Source organism: Lichenostomus cassidix, chromosome Z (genome assembly GCF_008360975.1).
Source record: "Lichenostomus cassidix isolate B80296 chromosome Z, HeHo_3.0, whole genome shotgun sequence".
In the NCBI taxonomy this organism is placed as follows: Eukaryota; Metazoa; Chordata; class Aves; order Passeriformes; family Meliphagidae; genus Lichenostomus; species Lichenostomus cassidix.
Window position 1 is genome coordinate 62549512 of NC_139511.1, and position 19039 is coordinate 62568550.

The 19039-nt window shown below is 41.0% G+C and overlaps 1 protein-coding gene across 4 annotated transcripts in view; it reads left to right on the top strand.

The window, feature by feature from the left end:
- Positions 1-747: 747 nt before the first annotated feature.
- LIFR (LIF receptor subunit alpha) overlaps positions 748-19039 on the top strand; it is a 53552-nt gene continuing 35260 nt past the window's right edge. The window contains exons 1-2 of one of the 4 annotated variants that reach the window (XM_085043025.1): positions 781-876; positions 8630-8725. The gene's annotated coding sequence lies outside the window, so the exon portion shown is untranslated. Of the gene's footprint in view, positions 877-1182; positions 1317-8629; positions 8726-19039 lie in introns of those variants that run through there. The other 3 variants (XM_085043022.1, XM_085043024.1, XM_085043023.1) reach the window with 3 other exon arrangements.

The following is a 19039-nucleotide window of genomic DNA, read 5'->3' on the forward strand; positions in this document are numbered from 1 at the left end:
CTAGGAAAATGTAGGCAGAAAAATGCAAGCAAAATCCAGCACTTACTTTTTCTCCCTATTCTCCTGTGGTTGACTGGGGCACAAGAGAGGAGCCACAGGCTTGCCAACTCTTCTGATTTTATGGGTCTCGTGGTATTTTTTTTTAATTGCCCGACTCTTGAGACTGTGGGATTGTGAGGATTTCAAGTTTAATTTAAAAGAGAGGCTGACATGCAACAGTTGTGGCTTCAAAGAAATGCTGGAGGTCAAGTCCCAGACCTCAAAAACTGGTGGCAAATATGAAGATAAAACGAATCAAGAATCGCCTGGGTCGGTAGAGCCAGGCCCACCGCGCCCAACCCTGGAGGTCTGGCAGTGCTGGAAGCATTCAAGGTACTTTTCTAAGGGTATTTGACCGCGTCACGGAGAAAACCTGAAAGGCTCAGAGAGATCCGCGCCTCCACCCTCCCCGAGGCCACCAGCCACAGCCCGCTGGGCACCGAGCAGTGTCCCCGGCAGCTCGGCCCCCACACCACGGCCCAGGGCGCCGTCAGCCCGCCGCCCGGACAGCTTCGGCCCGGCAGCCCCGGGGCTGCGGCAGCGGGGCCAAGCGGGCCGTGCCGGCCGGCGGGAGGCGGCGGTGCCCGGGGCAGGGCCGGGGGCGGCGGCGGGCGGTGCGCGGCGCAGGCTCCTCCCGCGGGCAGCCCGCCAGGCTGGCTCCTCCATCCCTCCCTCCCTCCCTCTCTTTCCCTCCTTCCCTCCCTCCCTCCCTCCCTCCGCTCCATCCCTCCTTCCTGTCGGCGCTGCGCATTGCTGCCGCCGGAGCTGGGCCGCGCCGCGCACCGCCCGCACACCCGCGGCATGCGGCCCCCTCAGGGCACGGCCGGGCGGCGCCGGGTGAGTGCGAGACCGCGCCGAGCGCCCGCTCCCGGCCGCTCGCACCTGGGAGGGGGCGGCCCGAGGGGCGCGATGATGGATGTTCCCTCTATCCATCCCTCCCTCGCTCTGCCCGCCCCGGGGAGGTGCCGGCCGGGAGGGGCGGAGGGGTCTGGCAGCCCCGCCGGGACGCAGCGCGGCGGCGGGGATTTTCGGAGACCCCCCCGAGCTGTCTCTGCTGCCGTGCGGCTCGGGGCTCGCCGGGGCTCGCCGGGGCTGGGGACAGGTGGTGGCGGCGGCGCCGGGGGCGCGGCGGGGGTCGGAGCCGGCGCGGGGCGCGGGGGGAGAGCGGCGGCTCCTCTGTGCCGCTGCCGGAGCCTGCGACTTAAATAGAGGCTGTGTTTTGTCAACAGCCCATTCTGCTGGCCGGCAGGTTGGCTGGCTCAAGGACTGAGCAGCGGGTAAATACTATTTATGCATATTTTTGTGATTTTGTTTTATTTTATTTCATTTCGTTTCATTTCATTTCATTTCATTTGTAAATAAGCACCACGCTTTTGAAAAATGGGCATTAGGAGGGGTCTCCAGAGCCCCTCTGTGTTTGGGGAGCATCCAGCCATTCTGGGCGCTTCACTGTGCACCGGCTGTACAGGGACTCTGGCACAGCAGCCGCTGTTTTGATTGATTGAATTTCTGATGTGTGTAGATGTCGTGTTTGGAAACCATCTCTCAAAGCCTTTGAGGTCGTTCTGGATAGAACGTTATTTCCTTGCTGAAACTCAACGTGTAGATTTGAATTAAGTATGTTGTGCTGGCATGCTGCGTGTTACTTCAGTAAGAATTGGTTATGTGGTTGGTTATTGGTTATATTGGTTACTTGGTTATATGCATGGTTTGTTTTTCAATTGTCATTGGTGGTGAATGCCTGGGAAGTTTGCTAGGAATAGTAGTGAAGATTTGGGTAGGTATTATAATAATCTAATACTGGGGAGGTGTTGTGTAGGAATTGTCACTCTGATTCTTTTCGACAGACTTTTACATGTAAAATTACCATTGCAAAAGCAGTCAAATATTTATATTCCATTATCAAGGCCATGCCCTGTCAAATTTACTGCAGGGAAGCCTGGGAATTGGGTAGATTTCTGCTGTATTTGAAACTGAGCTTGTTAGCTAAGTAAGGCAGTGTGACTTGCCTTTGGCGTCTCACCTGGAAGTCCGTTCTGCCTTTTCTCCTTACTATAGAAGAATTCTTCAAATTCTTCCTAAAACTTTGGTTCAACTCCACAGCATGTACCCAGACTATTAATAAGACTAAGCAGGTTTAGTAGCTGTGGGAAAGATTAAACTCTATGCCATGTCGTGTGGCAATGCCAGCTGAGACAGTATGTTTTTTGGTGCAGATCCATCAGTGTCCACATGCTTTATGTGTAAAGCTTTGCACATCCTGTAGGGAAGAATGCATGAATGCCTTGATCTGCAAAAAGTCTGTGCTTGTCCTTAGCTTGTCAACCGTTTTATGTTGTACAGTTTTGGTGATAAAGATAAGCTTTGATTTCTGTGCATAAAGGTGAGCATCCTGGATTTGGCCACAGTGTGAATCAAGATCAAACCAAAAATTATCTTTGATGAAGGGAAGGATTTGGATGTGGAAGAGACAGAAGCAAATGCCATGAGTATATCCACAGTACAAGCTGCACCATATCTGCACTTGGCTGGTATTTCTCAGCATGAGTTTCTGGCCATTAGCTGGAAATGGGTCTGCAGGTTATTTCTGAGAGGTCTAAGGAAAGACAGTCTAGTGTCAGTAGACTGTGGGGTTGTGATCTGCCCTGGAAAATGTTGCAGAGATTCACAATAGGAAAGCTTAAAAATCACTAAGTTGCAGCTGGTTTGGAATATAACTTTTAGGGAGTCAGTAGATCACCTGATTTTGTTTGCTTTCTGTTTTCTAAGTCTTTGTATCCTTTCAACTTATCACTGTTTCACCTATTCAAACTTATCAGCGTTATTAAGTGATAACAGTTTCCATTGTGCACCCTCCAAACACACCACTTTAGTCACCTAGAACAACCAGTGGCAAGCATTATCTGTGAGTTAGATTGTGCAAAATCCCTTTACAGGTGTGCTGAGGAAAGGGAGAGACTTAACCTTTAGGTGAGGGCATTCTCCCAGACTTGCCGAAGGCAAATCAGGAATATATGGGGACAGCCATATGGGTGGAGATGCTCTTGTGAAAGAGAACTTTTTCACAGGTGACAAAGCTGCTGCTTCTGCTCTAGCAGGTATTCATAGGGCTTCATTTTCAAGTTCACAGGCTAAATTTTCAAGTGCTTCTTGAGTTACTGTCTGTGGCTGTACATCTATGTCAGCGTCATAGATGTGTACATCACATCTATGTCAGCGTCATGCAGCTCAGAGCTGTAGAAAATGTTGAAAGAAATCTGGATTTGTTAACATCCATAGGTAATGCTAGAACAGAATCTCTAAATGTATTAGAATCAGCTCTCTTAGCCTGTGAATATTGGATTGCTATTGCATTAATCCAATGGGTCACTGACAGCAAATTTTGTGCCTTATGAAGAAGATGTATTTAAACTCTGTATGTTAATAATAATTTAATCTAAAAGATGAAACTTCTAGAAGAAAGTGTGTGGCAGTCTTAAACAACCTAGATGTTTGTAAATACTAACTAGCAGAGTGCAGTATATCACAAGGCTGATGCAGATAGATTACATTTTACTTTTCCCCTGAGATTTCATTGTGATTACTTTTTGACTGTTAGGCATCAAATTTCTGTCTAAAAATAAGAAAAAATAAATTGCTTCTAGATAAGATTTGAGAGGTGCTCTGTTCTCCAAAGATATTTAATACATTTTGTTCTGTAAACAGTTTACTGTAAAAGATGGAATTAATCCTTGGGACCGAAACCTGGAGACTATGGTTCCTCACTTCCAGTGAGTGCCCTCTCACAAGGATATGAGTGCTGTACTGAATCAGTGGTTTCCTAAGCTTCAGAGAGAAATGCCATGACAGAAGGGCTGGAGGAGTCTTCATCCTGTCTCATCTGTCACTTTGAGTAGTCTCTGGGGGTGGTTGGAGTTGTTTCTGGTGCCCCAGCAAGTGCTGCAGTGACTGGGTTACCTCAAAAAAGGGAACACTTCTGCTGCTTTATTTTCCTATGTGTTTAAAAAACCAGCTTTTTTCCCTTGGAACTTGATTTTTTGGTTCTGTGCTCACTTTATCAGCAGATACAAGCAGGCAGTAATTGCTTGGTGAATCTTAAGTGTTTAAGCATCAGGCAAGGGGTATGGCCCTGTCAAAAATGAGATTGCATTTGTGCATGCTTTTTTTTTTTCTTGTTCCCCTCTAATACTTGCTTTCAGCTACATGGGATTTTGGAACATGTTTCTTTTAGGTTGCAGCATCAAAAGTTTGGGTTTTATATGTGCTTAAATGTTTTCAGGGATCATCTTCCACAACTGTATGGATTTCTTCCAGTGTCATTAGCATGGCAATGATGAGGGCCATATAAATTCCTAGACGAACAGACCTAGTTTCTTACCTGCCTTTTGAGGGCTTTAGGGGCAGCCAGGACATCTATCACTAGAAAATGCAGAGGTTCCCTGTGTTCATTGCCTTCTTTTCCTTACTGACTTACAAATGAACAGATTTTAATTAGAATAAATGATCTTTGGATGTTCTTATCTGTCGCTGAGATGTACCTTTATGCTTTTCATAAAGATAATAACTTTTTTGCTGCTCATTACTGTCCTCCTTCCTATGGAAAATTTGCAGTCCCTCTGTTTACAGACTGTGGAAGCCTCCCTGCTGTGTGTCTGTAAGATCCTTGAACTCCTGCAGGCATGAGAAACTCAACAGGGGCTTTTGCCACTTTGCTGCTGTCTGCCTTTCCCTGCTACTGTCTCTTGGAATCTCTCCTAGTGGCAGGTTTCACTGCTAGCAGAAAGTGCTTAAGCTAAAAATAACTCCTAAGCCATTGGTATGAATGTTGGTCAGGGTGTAAGGTTTTGAAGGGCATATGTCTCCCCTCCTTTCCATGCACTGTCTGGGGTTGGCACTGGAGTGAGGTCAACTGTTGCTACAACAGAACCAGCTTTCCTTTATCCCACAGGCAGAGAACTGCTGAGTTGTCAGCTGTTGAGTCCAAATTGTGCCTTTTACCTCAGGGAGTACAAATTATAAAAGCACATGTCATGGAAACAAGGACAGCACTGTGGCAATTCCCTGCTCTTTCTGCCTCACTTCCTACTCTGCCAAAAATCAGACCCTCAGCATAGCCCACAGCAGAGGATTAACTGCTGTTATAGCAGGTTGGTTTTAGGATCATCTACCCTATCTCTTGGGCCATGTGTTGTCAGGCAGTGGAGTCTCCTTTCTCATCTGTACACCCAGCAATACAGGGGCAGTTCCCTGCAAAAATAAAAGCACAGCCTTTCAGCCTCAGTCTCTTGAAATTTCCTTAAAGTAGATGAAGTGATTCTTTCTTGAGGTGGATTTTATGTTGCAGTATTCTCTTCCCCAGTCAGCCAATTTCAGTGATAAATTAACATTGATTGGGAAATTACTGAGGAGTGCTCTTTTAGTTTTTGGTGGGTTTTTTCTTTAGTTTTTTTGGGAGGTTTTTTTAGTTTTGTTGTGGAGGGGGATGATTCTATAATGATGAGTAATGTTATGCCAGTGTTCTCTGCCAGTATAGCTTACTGCATTTTGATCATCGGTCAGAAGTACTTTCTTTTGGAATATATGTATATTCCAAAAATAGAGGTATGAATTTTTGCTTGCTTTGCACCTGCAGCTGCCCTGATAGCAGCTTTATAATATTGACTGAACTTGATAGTTTCACATCAAGGTTGCCTGGTAGTCTGTAGTGCATAATCATGAAATTTAAATAAAGCAATGTATTTGAGTGTTTTCTTTATATGATAAACACTGTGTAAAAGTATGCTGGAATGCTTCTTATGCTTGCATAATTTTGTCATTATTGCACAAATTGCTTAAAGGTATAATAAAAGTACAAGTAATAGGGATGGTTGAGGGTGGTTTACACTGTCAATCTGGCTCAGAAATGGTCCATGTCTTACTTCTGGGCCTCAGCCATCCACTTAAGCTAGTTTTGCTCCCTGAATAAATCAGTTACTTCCCTCCAAGAGGAAATACAGGCTCAGTTGACTAGACAGCACAGTAAAGCATATTTTCTGGATGGTGTGGATATGGCCTATGGCAAGCTTGGCTAGGGTGGTGAGCAGAGCAAGCCAGCTCTCTCCCAGCTGGCTTGATGCCCTTGATTGCCCCCCACATTGTGCCCTTGGGCTTGGCACATTTTTCAGCCTAAAGCTTTAAAAATTGCTCTTTCTTAATTTCAAACACTGTGAACACAGAAGTATAGAAAAGTTTTGTTTGGAGCCAGATGGTGACCCAGGCTACTTGCTGCAGAGTTGTCTGGTCCAGACTCAAACAGAATGGTCTCAAACAGTGTGAAGGTGAGCCCATCTGCAGCATGTAGGCTGTGAGTGAAGATACTGCCACTCTGCAGTTCATCAGGGTGGTCTGAGAATATCTGATAAGAATATTTTCTGTACCTTTATTAGCTGCATTTAAAATTACTTGCATGTTTGAGAGTTGCACATGCTGGATGCCTTGGAGAACCCAGATGAGAGGGAAATTAGAACAAGCAGAAGAAGAGTCTTGGCTCTGCTCAGCATGGGGCTGGTCTGGGCAGGCAGCTGCCTTTGGGGGTTATTTGGTGGTGTCTGCCTTAGCCTGGCAGCCCTTCTCCTTTCCAAACAGGACTTAGCACAGTCACCCAGAAGCTCTTGTGCCAAGACAGCAGTGCTGCTCATCATATGATGTAACTCTGTTTGTATGGCAGATCATGGTTTTGCCCTTCTTGAACTGGGTGATCTAACGGCCTATCTTAAGTATAAAATCAGTGAGGACAGATCTTCAAAATATCTTTCTCAAGTAATTGGTTTTAATATTACTGCAGGGCAAAAGTGCTTCCTAAATCAAATGAACTTTGGAAGAAAATTATAGTGGTCAGTATTAGAGGTGGAGCTTCTGCAGATTCTAAAGCCCAAAGATAAATATAAGTTATAAGTATTCCAATTACAACTAATTTTCACAATAATTCATGTTTTAGATCTAGTTCAGCACTTGAAGCAAGAGGTGTTTGACTTCTGAGGTTTTTACAGCTACTCTGGAGCTAAAACCAAGGAGATAAGCTTCTAATGTTTAATGCTAGGGAGAAAAAAGAGAGGAGGTGAGAGAAAACAAAAAAGAAAACGTTATTTATTTATATTGTAGACTTCAGTGTTGTCTTACGTGCAAGAAGAACTGAAGTACTATGAGTGTGAGGTGAACATAAATGTCAAACTCTTTTAGGGCTTCTCCTGGTTGTGAGATAATAATATCTGTTCCCTAGAGTCTACCTGTTCCTCTTCCTTTTCCCCTCCTTCCCCTCGCTCCACACATTTCCAAAGGTCATGGCTGTGGGAAGTCTTCGGTGCACAGATCTCAAGGCACGTAACCCATAATTCATCTGCTAGAACAACATTGTCACAATTCCTAATATAGAACAGCCTTCTTCAGACTAAATGTGGTTGGTCTGTTTCTTTCTTCAAGACGACAGGAAATTTTTGACCAAATGTTGCCACATATTTCAAATGACAGAATCAGTTTGGATGTAAATCCAGCAAGATGTTATGTGACCCTTATTTTAAATCTTACCTCAAAGTCTGTATTTTGTCCCTTGTATATCATCTTCCTTCACCATTAAAATCCTTATTAAAGTGAGATCTGTGCATGATTTGTGCTAATCTAGTCTGACGTTGGAGTAATGTGAACTAAAGACTAATAAAGGAAGGCTTGCACTGAACCCGTATTTAGAATTACTTAGTAATACATCCAGTCTTATTTTTTATTTCAATCAGTTCACTCCTCCCTTGAAAATCTTTGCCAATATTTAATTAGTTTTACTTTTCACAACATTCACTTTTCAGTGGAGATCTACTGCATGGCATTTCCTCTCATGTCTTACTTGGTGGGTTAAATTTAAATCCTTTCTCTGTGAAGGTAATTGAGAAATGTGACCAAGTAACCTCACTGAATTAAATAGTTGCATTGTTTTAGCCTTTGCAACAACAGATGATCTCTCAGACCCAAAGTGCTCAAAGTAATGATTTGATCCTGAGTATAAATCGACTTTGTACTGTATGAAACAATTTCCACTTGCTAATGAATTTTTTTCTTGTGCTGTTGGATCAAGGGCTTTTGTAAGGTAGCCTGATCCATACAGAAAAAGTTGTGAGGGCTTTTATTTTCAGTGACTTATGTATTTATTTGCTTGAGTTGTGATAACTGGTACTTTGAAAATTGAACATTTTCTGGTTCCTTCCTCGTGTTGCAACTAATGAGTAGTGCAGCTGGTGTTAATACGTAAAGAATGTATCCTTGAAAACGTTAGATTCTTGTCTGCTATCCTTTCGCCCTGGTATATGCATGCATGCTAATCAGTAGGTAGCTCTGGGGTGGAATTTAGGCAGTGATTACTGCAGACAGAAATGGGAGCATCCACTCAGCATTACAATAGCTGCTGTAGAATTAGGTCACTAGCAAGCTTTCAGCAAAATAGTGTTAATTTTCTTCTCCACACACTCAAACACAGAAGATATATTGATAATTCCACATCTTTTCTGAGTGATCCTCAAGCATAGCATTCTTAGCAATGGATTTTATATGAGTCTCTTAACTTCAGGTGCCTCATGTGACTGCCCAGTTCAGCATTCAGGTCTGCTGTACTGAAGACTAAGGACACAGCTCCTGCAGCTGGGCTCCTGCCAGCAGTGCAAATGTGAGTTTGTGTGTACCTTCATTCATAAATTAGAATTAGTCATATACTTATGTGTTTGCAAATTCCAGAGCAACATGTGGATATATGTGGTTACTGAGGCTTATTATCTTGCATAAATCTGCAGTGAGTTAGTTACAAGCAGCATTCCACAGCTGTGAAATACCCTCTTGTCAGAGGGCACAGGTGATCTCTGACAGCATTTAACTGCTTATCTCATGAGACCTGAGAACTAAGATGAATAAGATGCTGCAATTTAATACCAGCTTTTTGATTCTGTTAAGAATTCAACAAGTATTGGTAAAAATTGCCTCCACTCGATCTCTTCTTTTGAAGTAATGACCATTAATCTTTGCCATCTTTAATGATAGTCAATTGTTTTAATTATTTTAATTTTCTTATTTGGACAAAATAAGATATTTGTCACTTGCATTCCTAGTACCTACATGTACATCTGATCTTTTTAAGCTCTTCTACTGTGGCTTACCAATATTTTCTGTTTATACTATTCTAAAGTCAAATACTTATATGCCTGAGGCATATGCATTGTTATCTAAGTATGTTTTGCGTATATAGTCTTTGTGTAGATTTTGTGAATAGTTTAGCATGGAAAATTTCAGAAATGGGAAAAGCAGTGTGCCCTCCAAAGATCTTTGAAGTGGTATTATTTGTATAATTCTTTGTGAGTTCTATTGACTTACTTCATGGTGAGATTGGTACGAGCTTTTGTAGAAGAATATTTTACAAAAATAAAAAAAAGTGTTGCATTGGTATTTCATACCATGAAATCAAAAGTTCAGCCAGGCTCTCGATTTAGGCAGGTGAACTTGTAAGGATGTGCTTGGCTTTATGCATCATGTGCTGTGTATCTGGATGGACCTGATTAGATGCATGGAGGGCAGAATTTTTCCTAAGGAGTAGAATACTGGAATAGATACTAAAAGTAAACTGAAACAGAATATGTGTTTCATATAAGTACACCCAGAATTCTCCAGCTCTCCAGGCTCCCCTTGCCCCTGCCTCCTCTCCCCCGTGTCTGAGCACCTCAGTCTGCAGCCACCAGAGAGACCACTGAGAATTGTTGCACGTCTCTCGCTCCCACAGTCAGACTTGCTCAGCACTTTGGAAACAATAGCTGCTTCATTGCTTAGTTGTGAAACAAAAAAGTTAAACATATCAGCAACAATGCATGAAAAATCTGATGAACAACCTTCCACAGGAAGAGGTTTTTCCATTCCAGTGTGTAGGTATACAGAACTTATTGGTGTCAGAAGCTAATAAGTAAGAAATCCTTCTCCTTTTGTACTTTATCTGCCAGCTCAATACTAAGAGAAATAAACTGTGAGATTTACTAATAATAGCAGGAAGGAAAAGCCCTGTTAAGCATAGATAGAAAAGTTGGAATGATTCGTGTGTGTAAAGTCCAAGTTTGTTTTTTCCCCTCCTCAGCCCTTTTTTATAGTCACCCTACAGAACAAAACAAAACAAAAAAAAAGCGAGAACTGCAGGAGGTGAATCTCACTTTCAAGGGAAGATTGAGGGAGAAGAGGCAAGTTACAGATGCTATAGGGATGGTCATGTGGAAGTGATGTGAAGATGTGAGAAGTGGCAGCAAAAATTTCTGTTTTGTTTTCTTATTCTAGGCATGAATCACGTCAGAAGGGACCTGTGGAACTGACTTATTCTATGTACTATCGGTAGCAGTCTCAATCTTGTATGAGCTGCGTTCAGTTTTAAATGAGGTGCAGCATCATTACCCTTGCAGATGCTGCTTGTCTCAGCACTTGCTGGTGGGTTATTTACAGGGACTTGATTCACTACTTTTCCTAAGTTCTAAAAAAAATTGCAGAAAAGCACTGTTATATTTTAGAGCAGTAAAAATCACGGGTCCTAGCCATCTTGCATATATTTTTAAATGTTCATATCTTCATTGCTTTGTTTCTTTTGCTGAGCATTATTTTAATGGTGCAGAGTTTGCTTGAGTGTTTTATCCACGTTGAAACCAGGATAATCCCCCTGCAAAGTACTTTTTTAGCAGTATTTTCCATTCTGAGACCCTCTATGAAACACCTAAAGGGCTGCTAGGTTTTTTTACATCAAGGAAAATAAAGAAACTTTCAAAGACAGAAAAACCCAGCCAACAGAGACGATACAAACTTCTCATTTAGATTATTCTGAAAAAATGTAGGAATTTTTAGTGTCTTTTTTGGTGGCCTGAAAGATTTTAGTTTATGTTTGAATTCTATTTTAAATCATGTAGCAGAAATTGAAAACAAAACATGACCCTTCCTTTATGTTTTGTTTTTGACAATGTGCCTAAAATGAATGATCAATCTAAATTATTTGAATAAAGCAGAGTGTTAATTTAATTGTAAAACAACTACATCTTGAGTCTTTGGCACTGCAATAAGTGATTTGTTTCAGTTAGGGCAATAGAGTTAAGGAAGTGCTGCATGTTCGTGGAGGGGATAACATGAAGGAGCACATTAAAGTGAGGCTGTATGTTTTTTGGCAGCATCAAAGTCTATTAGAGGGGTAGAGAGGATGACATGAAAGAGTCAGTTTATATTGAGGCATTGGGTTGCTGTGCTGCTACAAGATCTACAAGTGGACTATAAACACTTTGCAGGGACCGCTGGGAGAAGAGCACAGGAGAAGAGGAGGAATAGTATTGCCATCAGACAGCTGGATTAGTGTGCCTGAATATCTTTTGGGTCCATGGCCCCAGTGGAAGCTGTGAACAGCAGGAGAATGAGGCAGTACTGGTACCATGAGCAGGTGTGAGTCCCATGTACGTGCATGAAGTGCATGATTAATATTAGTTTCTTATAGCCTGTGTCAATACGAGTTAATTAGGAAAGAGACCAGCTCTGATGTATATCAACTGTAGAAGTCAATATTTGTATTTTTGATTTCTTAATTCCCACACTTTGCCACCTTAAAAGCAGGGATATGTGTCCATGTATGCATAAGTGAAAAAATCCAGGGGGAAAAAAAAGTATACTAAAACAGCATGTGTAGGAAATATATGAAGGAAGTACAACTGCTACAGAATTACACATGGACTGACTTGTTCCAATAATGTTGTACTGTATTGTAGACTTTCCTCCTTTGTCAAGGTTAGAAGGGGAAAGGCAACATTGAGGGTTCACTTGGGAGCGGAGCAGAGAGGAAAGTGTGTGCCCACCCCAATGGTCATACATGATAAGATGTTGCAGTATGTCTTCATGTGATCTGTCAGGAGAGGAACTACAACAGGGTGTGAGAGCTTTTAGTCTCAATAAAGATTAGTACAACAGGAATTTGTCAGAAAATATAGATCTATAGTTTCAGGAATTGCCCATTTCCTTGATTAGAAAAAAAATCAATTTATTTCTCGTAAGTGACTCTCATTCCTTACATCCACTCTAAAAGGATATCACATAAACGTTGCTCATTATTCTCAATATATTATTTAATGTGAAAGCCGCATTTCAGCATTTGATCTATTTATATGCTCTTTGTACATATGAAGAGGGACTTTCTTAGGATTTGGTTCATTGTAGCTTAAAAATAATTCGAATACCACAGGTTTCATTGTAAACAATGAAGGATTCCAACCCTTGGGTCATTACCGGTTTTTAAAAAAAAAACGCACTTGGAATTGCTTCAGGAATTATCAGTGTTCTCTTATAAAACTAATTAGGCTTTTCCTGTGATGGAAAGAAGATTAAAGGTCATATAGTTCAAAATAAGTTTTTGGACATTTCCAGATTAAGGAAAATAAACTCTTTCATTAATAAGGTCAACTTCTTTAATGCTGGTGAGTTCATAAGGACAAATGAGCTGAAGAGAACCGGCAGGGACAGATTTATGCAGATAACATGACTCTTCTAAGGAACAGCAATTTTATTCTGTAGTCTTCATAAAGTCTGATTGATGTGGTCTGGCCCTTGAACCTGACATTGAGTAAAGTGTAGTTGACAATGTGGGCAAATGACATTTTTCTCTGAAGACATGCTATCTTGAGAACTACACAGAAGCTAAAAGTTCCATCCAAAACTGAAGTGTGCTTTGGAGTAATTGGTTTATGTTTTGTTTCAGTTATGTGTCAGTAAAATGCAATAAGCACTGGAGAAGTGGGAAACATTCTCTGTGTGTTTCCATTGGGTCCTTGGTTTATGTGCTGCAAAAATAAATGTGGATGCATTTGTTTCTATACTTTGCACCTGTATTAAGTATTGAAAAGGCATAGTGAGGAGCTATTGGAGTAATGATAAGAGGTATTTTTTTATCTATGCAAAGTAATCAGACTTGTGTGCCTTTGCTCACTGTGCTTGTTCCATGCTGTGTTGCAAAGCACAAGAATTCAAGGAAGTGTGTCAATCATGAAGTCACCAAATTCAGGCATATCAGGAAATGTGTGTAGCTGAACCAGATTTATACAAATACATCCTTCATCTCCATACAATATTAATTTACCAGTTGTAGTAAGTATCAAGAAAATTTTTGAATGGGTTAAAACACAAGTGTGTAAACGACTCTGAGCTGTTTCCTTCTCCCGCACAGCACAATAGCCTAGGAGATCAAAAATTCTCTTTTGGCCAGTAGTGTCCCTTAACCTTCACCCCTTTTCTTTGTTCTTTGTTCACATGATTAGGTGTTTTCCATCTGCATCTCTATGGGAGATGGGAGAAGAATCTGTGCTTGTTAATTTGAGCTGACTTCCTAAGGAAGCTGGGCTTATCTGATAATGTGTTGTCTGTCCCCTCACCCCTGCAGTAACCTTTGAACACACTGCTCAGGTTCACTTCAGTCAGGACGAGGAGGTGAGGTCTAAGAATACAGTGTCCTTACATCCAGCTCTGTAGCTGGATGGAGAGACCCGGCCGAGGAAATGGCTGCAGAGTGAAGTCAACCTTTACTAGACTGCAATCCAGACCTGTAGCATGTCTTCTCTGATGTCTAATAAGGCCTAGGGGTAATCTATAATAACAGTGTCCTAATATGTAACAACAATAAATCGTGAACAGGCTTGCAGATATTCCAAAACATATTTAGCCGATTTTTGGTAGTATTCGGTTCACAGTGTGTCTCAGAAGAGTTTGTTTTTTGTTGTTACCATCTGGAGAGCAGTGCTGTGCTTGTAGTAGACATTGGTGTGCTTGTATTTAAACAGGCACTTGGTGACTAATTGATATGGCAAGGATTTCCAAAATCAGGAGTGAGATGCCCAATTTTCCTTTGAAAGTGCCTTTGTTCTGAAAATCTCATGCTAGAAGCATTAAATGCAATGTCTGGCTTGGGGACTACTCTTGCATGGGGTACACTGAACAATGCATGAAAAAATTACTCTAGTAGGACTAAGGGTTTCTAAATTAGCATACAATTTAATTGAAAACAGGCATAAATCAGTGAGAGCAAAAGGCAAAGTGTGTAAAATGCATATTTTGCTTGAAAAACAAAAAAAGTTATATAATAAGTTACCTTTTGGTTGTGGTAGAAATAAATCATCAGTTCCTACAGTGTTTCCTTGCTTTGTTCTGCCCTTTCAGTCTACTGCTCTACCTGACTACTCCACATCTTCAGTATCACTGTGCTTTTTTCTCTCCAGCTCATTGGTCCCAGCAGGGGTATTCTTCCCAGTGGTCTCTGTCTTCTTCTTGTTTGGTGGGGTTTTTTGGGTTTACATAAGTAACAAAGGAGTCTTCCATTGTACTTTCCAAATCCTTCCCAAAATTGTGTACATTGCTATGATTAACTATTTGACATCTGCTTCTGCTACATATTTTCTTTTCTTTCAAAAGGTAAGTAAGTCCTAAAGGTCTCAGCTTCTCTGTGGGTGTGTGTTTGTGTGTTGTGCTGTCCAACAGGTACTAAATGCTTTCATAAAATCACCCTTGAGTTGTGGCACTTGTTCGTGAATTTGTCATTTCATGTCCTTGCCAGGTAAAGGTGCTTCTCATGCAAGTTGCTACCTGGAAATACCCTGCAGCTCTCCCAGTCTGGAGCTTGCTTATTTGTGTTTCCATAGTGTCTAACAGTCCTGGGATCAGAGAAAAAACAACCAAAGACCCAGAAACACACAAACACCCCTGAAAATACTGGAATGCAGGTGCAGTTGCAAGTTGGCCTTAGAACCTGAGACAGGTGAAATACTTACTCCAGCTGGGGTGCGCTTTTACTCTCTTTGGTAAAATTTCTTGCTAAAATCCTTGCCTCTGTTGATGGTGCTTGAGACCAGGAGCTTTGAAAATGAAATGCTGAAGTGTTGATCCTTGTGTTGAGTCTGTGTGTCATCTTCTGACCTCTCACTTCACCTTGCAGAGGCAGGCTGGGGTGCCTGCAAGATTAACTGCAGTGTCTTTCCAGTATCTCAGAAGTGATGCTGCTGTTTGGCAGCTAGAGGAAGCAGTGAGGAGGGAATTTTTCTCCTTGTGCTTGACAGAAAAAAAAAAAACCAACAAAACAAATGTCTCAGAGGACTGAAAGCTTGGCCTTGTGTACTCCTGCACATTTACCGAATAATATATTAACACCCTGTCTTTGTTTTCTTTTCTTCCACTGCAGATTAGGAGAAGACATTTGGTGCAGATAGGAAATTTGAATTATTGTATCAGCTTTCAGAAAGAGAAACAGCAGATTCTGAAATTAATTCCTCAGAACTGGAGAAAGCCAGATTCCCAAATGGGATTCAGTCTTCGTTTATAAATGAGTTTCCGTGATTCACGTCCTGCAAATCTTTTATAAAGTGGAATGGTGCCATGTTACAAAACAGAAAGGGAAAGCCTGCATTTAGATTACTGGATATTTTTGTCTCAACTTTGGAAATTTTTTCAAGGAGGTAGAAGAATGTACTCTATTGAAAAACAGCCAAGCTCCCTCAAATAAATCTTATTTTATAATTTTATTTTATAAATCTTTCTTTCTTTCTTTTTTATTACTCGGCTAGTTTTAAAGTCAAAGACTGAAGGCTGTGCGATCAGCAGAGCTGATCTAAAGAAAGCCAGTTCGTCTTCTGTTTCTGTGTTCATTGCCTTTACTGTCAGCTGTGCTGGCCATTTGCTTGGTTTCCCAGAAATGTGTACTTCTGGCATGGTTTTTCAGATAGGGGATTTTTTTTGGAAGCTTTCAGTTGGCAACAGTAGAATCTGTAACTTGATATATGCATTTTTACCTGGATGTAAGTGTATTTCCTTCACTTTGAAAGTTGAATTAGTATCTTTGAGCAGAGACAAGTAAAATTATCTTTCTCCATCTGCTGAGCAGAATAATTTTTCTTCTAGTAAGAAGGTTTGATCTAGGCACACACTTAGCACCTGCCTTTCTGCCTGACAGTATTTGGGGTGATGGCTGTCTAGTATAGCCAAAAATGCAGCCTCCTATCAGTCTCTACAATATTTCGTAATCATTTTCCTTGAGAGCTTTTAATGTTCCATTTGGTGGTAAATTATTATGATCATACATACCTTTAGCTGTGGAGGCAAAATATAAATTATGACTTGAGAAAATTCATTGACAAGGAGACGACTTCTCTTACATTTACTGCATATATTTTTACTGGTTTCTTCTAGATTTCTCTGCTTAGTTTCCCTGAACCTTTTGTATAAGGTTTTGACTTTTTAACCATTTATTTTCAGGTATCTGCTTCTGGAGCACAAGTATATCTGTAAAAGTCTGGACACTAATCCTCAATTCATAGACATTTTTAAAAGCGAAGTTTGGAGACTTTTGACTGTCAGATCAGGCTGCAGGCAGAAAGCAGGCTGAAAAGATTATTGATTTTTTTTTTTCTTTAGCTGTTTTGTTTGTTTGTTTTGAAAGTGGTTTCCAGGCACTTGACAATGAAACACATTTGGGGACCAGAAAACTCAAAAGCACAACAAAGCTTTGGAGAACTTCTGTGCTTAGAGAACTGATCTGTTACAACTGACTAAGAAAACACTTTTTAAAAAAAAAGAAAAAAAGAGAGAATTGAGCATTTGGTCAGCTATGCTTAAAAAAAGATGCACAGAACCAGTTAAGCCAAAAAATACGTAATAACGAACACAGTCAAAAGGAGAGATACCAGTTATTTTCTGATTTCCCCTTTAAGAGGTTAAGTCTAAAGAGGCTAGTAATGTCTTAGCTGCCCTCATTTTCTTAGTTTATCACAGAACCTTTGACCTTCTTTGCAGCTGACAAGGTTTTGAACCAAAGCTGTCCACACATATTTTCCCAGGCGCACATTGTAGTCTTTGAGTACTTTTCCCTCTCTTATCTGTCTGATCACCAGTAGATGCACTGGCTGCATTAAAACATCTTTAAAAGTCCATCATGGGTATTGAGCTCTTTTAAATATCAGCCACCAGCTGCTGGGTTCAGTGGTTAAGAATTTGAATCTAACTGTTCTTTTGCTACCTTTTCTGTGCAAAAAGAAATTAAAAATTTCTTTTTCCTGACCACAGGTGCAAGGGTAGTTCCTCTGCACAACATAATGCCCTGGGCAGAAGTCAGGACATTCCCATGTACTGTACCTTCCAACAGTTATTAGGGAATCCTCCTTGTGGTAGCTGCTCTTAAAAAAGGGTCATTTACACTGAAGCCTGTAATGCCTTGCTGTCAGTATGGCATGAATTTGCGTGTGAATACTTTTTGTATACACCCACAGTTTTTTTACTTAGTATAGATTTATGGAAGGCTCTTTTCATATTTTAAAATTTCAAAAGTGAAAGACCTTGTCAGGCAAAGGCTTTAAGATGAATTTGCTGTGCAAATATACTCACACTCAGTCAGGAGGTTTGCAGTCCATTTGAGGATGAGATTGTAGTCTGAAGTACTAAATAAACAGCTACGTGGCAGCTTTGTACAGTATCCGAGGCTGGCTCACACACTGAAATTAAGTCAACAAGGTCTGAATGTAGGAGAAAGCAAATATGGCATGAGCTGTGTAAACACATACTATGCATAGGTTTGCCTTAGGAAAGTTCCTTCATTGTTCTTGATAATGCTCAGGCCTCGGGGTAGGGATATTTCAAAACTGTGGATACAGTAGCTTTGGTTCACAGAGAAATATTTGTTCCAGGAATGATCAGAAATCTAAGAACTGAGACTGGGAAATGATGGAAAAAAATTGGAGTTTTTAAGGGAGGAGCTATTAGAGATCTGATATCAGTCATCTTCTATGTAAGAGGTTGCTGCAAGGCAGAGGATAAACTGTTCTTTGTCTGCTGGAGATAGGACAAAATAATGTGCTTAAAATGGAGCAAGAGATGTGTGGAGCGCATTTGGAGCATTGATGATAGTGCCAGTGAAGTGACACAAATATATTGCCCAAGGAAATGAAATCGTTGTGGGACGTGCTACTGCTGATATTTTTTAAGATGGACAACTGTTAAAAGTGGTTTAGCTCCAGGAGCTTTTTCTGGTGCAGACAATGGGCTTAATCCCTTTCATACCATTTTTAGAAACAAAGACCTGCACTGTAAAGACATTTACATTCAGTAACAACTGCTGTTGTTGCATTCCAGCCACCATTGTCAAGGTTTTGCCTTCTTCTGACAATGTTGACCTCTCTTGTCCTAAATAAATATCCCTGACTCCTAAGAGTACCTCTGTCTAGAGGACAACATGCTTTTCCTATCTTTCAGGGTCAGGAAAACCCTCCATGCCTTGTTTGAGTTAGTCTTGAACTGATGGGAGGGAGCTTTCATCCAAAGAAAGTAAACTTCCTATTTTTAAAGTGCTTCAATTATTTTGTAACTTCATAATTAAAACAAGCCTTTAAACGGGAATCTTTTCTCCTGACTAATGGCATTTAATTATGAGACATGAGGCTTATAATTGCCAACTTTTCAGCAAGTTATAAAATGTGTATGAGAACACAAGAGCCAGGGAGTCTGTTCTTGTTACAGAAGATTGTGGTTTACAAGACTCTCATCATGCCCTGCATGAGACTACATAGGTTCACTTCTGTGCCTGACTCTGAAATTGAAATTAAAACTGTGCTTGAGTTAGGAGAACTTGGTATGACTCAGATTTCTTGTAAGGCACTGCTATGATGTTACTCTTAAAACTTCTGCAGTAGGAGGACAACTCAGTAAGCTATGTTTTGAAAAAGGAGCAGAAAAACAGATTTTCTTAAAATGCATACACACACACGTGGTTGCTGAATCTACCTCATAAACCTGGCATGACCAAACAGGTTTTACACAAGTCTACACAGGTAATGTGTTTAGAGGGTTGGGATTAATATGAGAGGCTTGGGATTTAATTAACATCACAGCTCAGTTCTCTCTTCTGGAGAAGTTCTCAGAAACAGATAAAATTTGTATGTATTTCACAAATAGAAATCAGTCA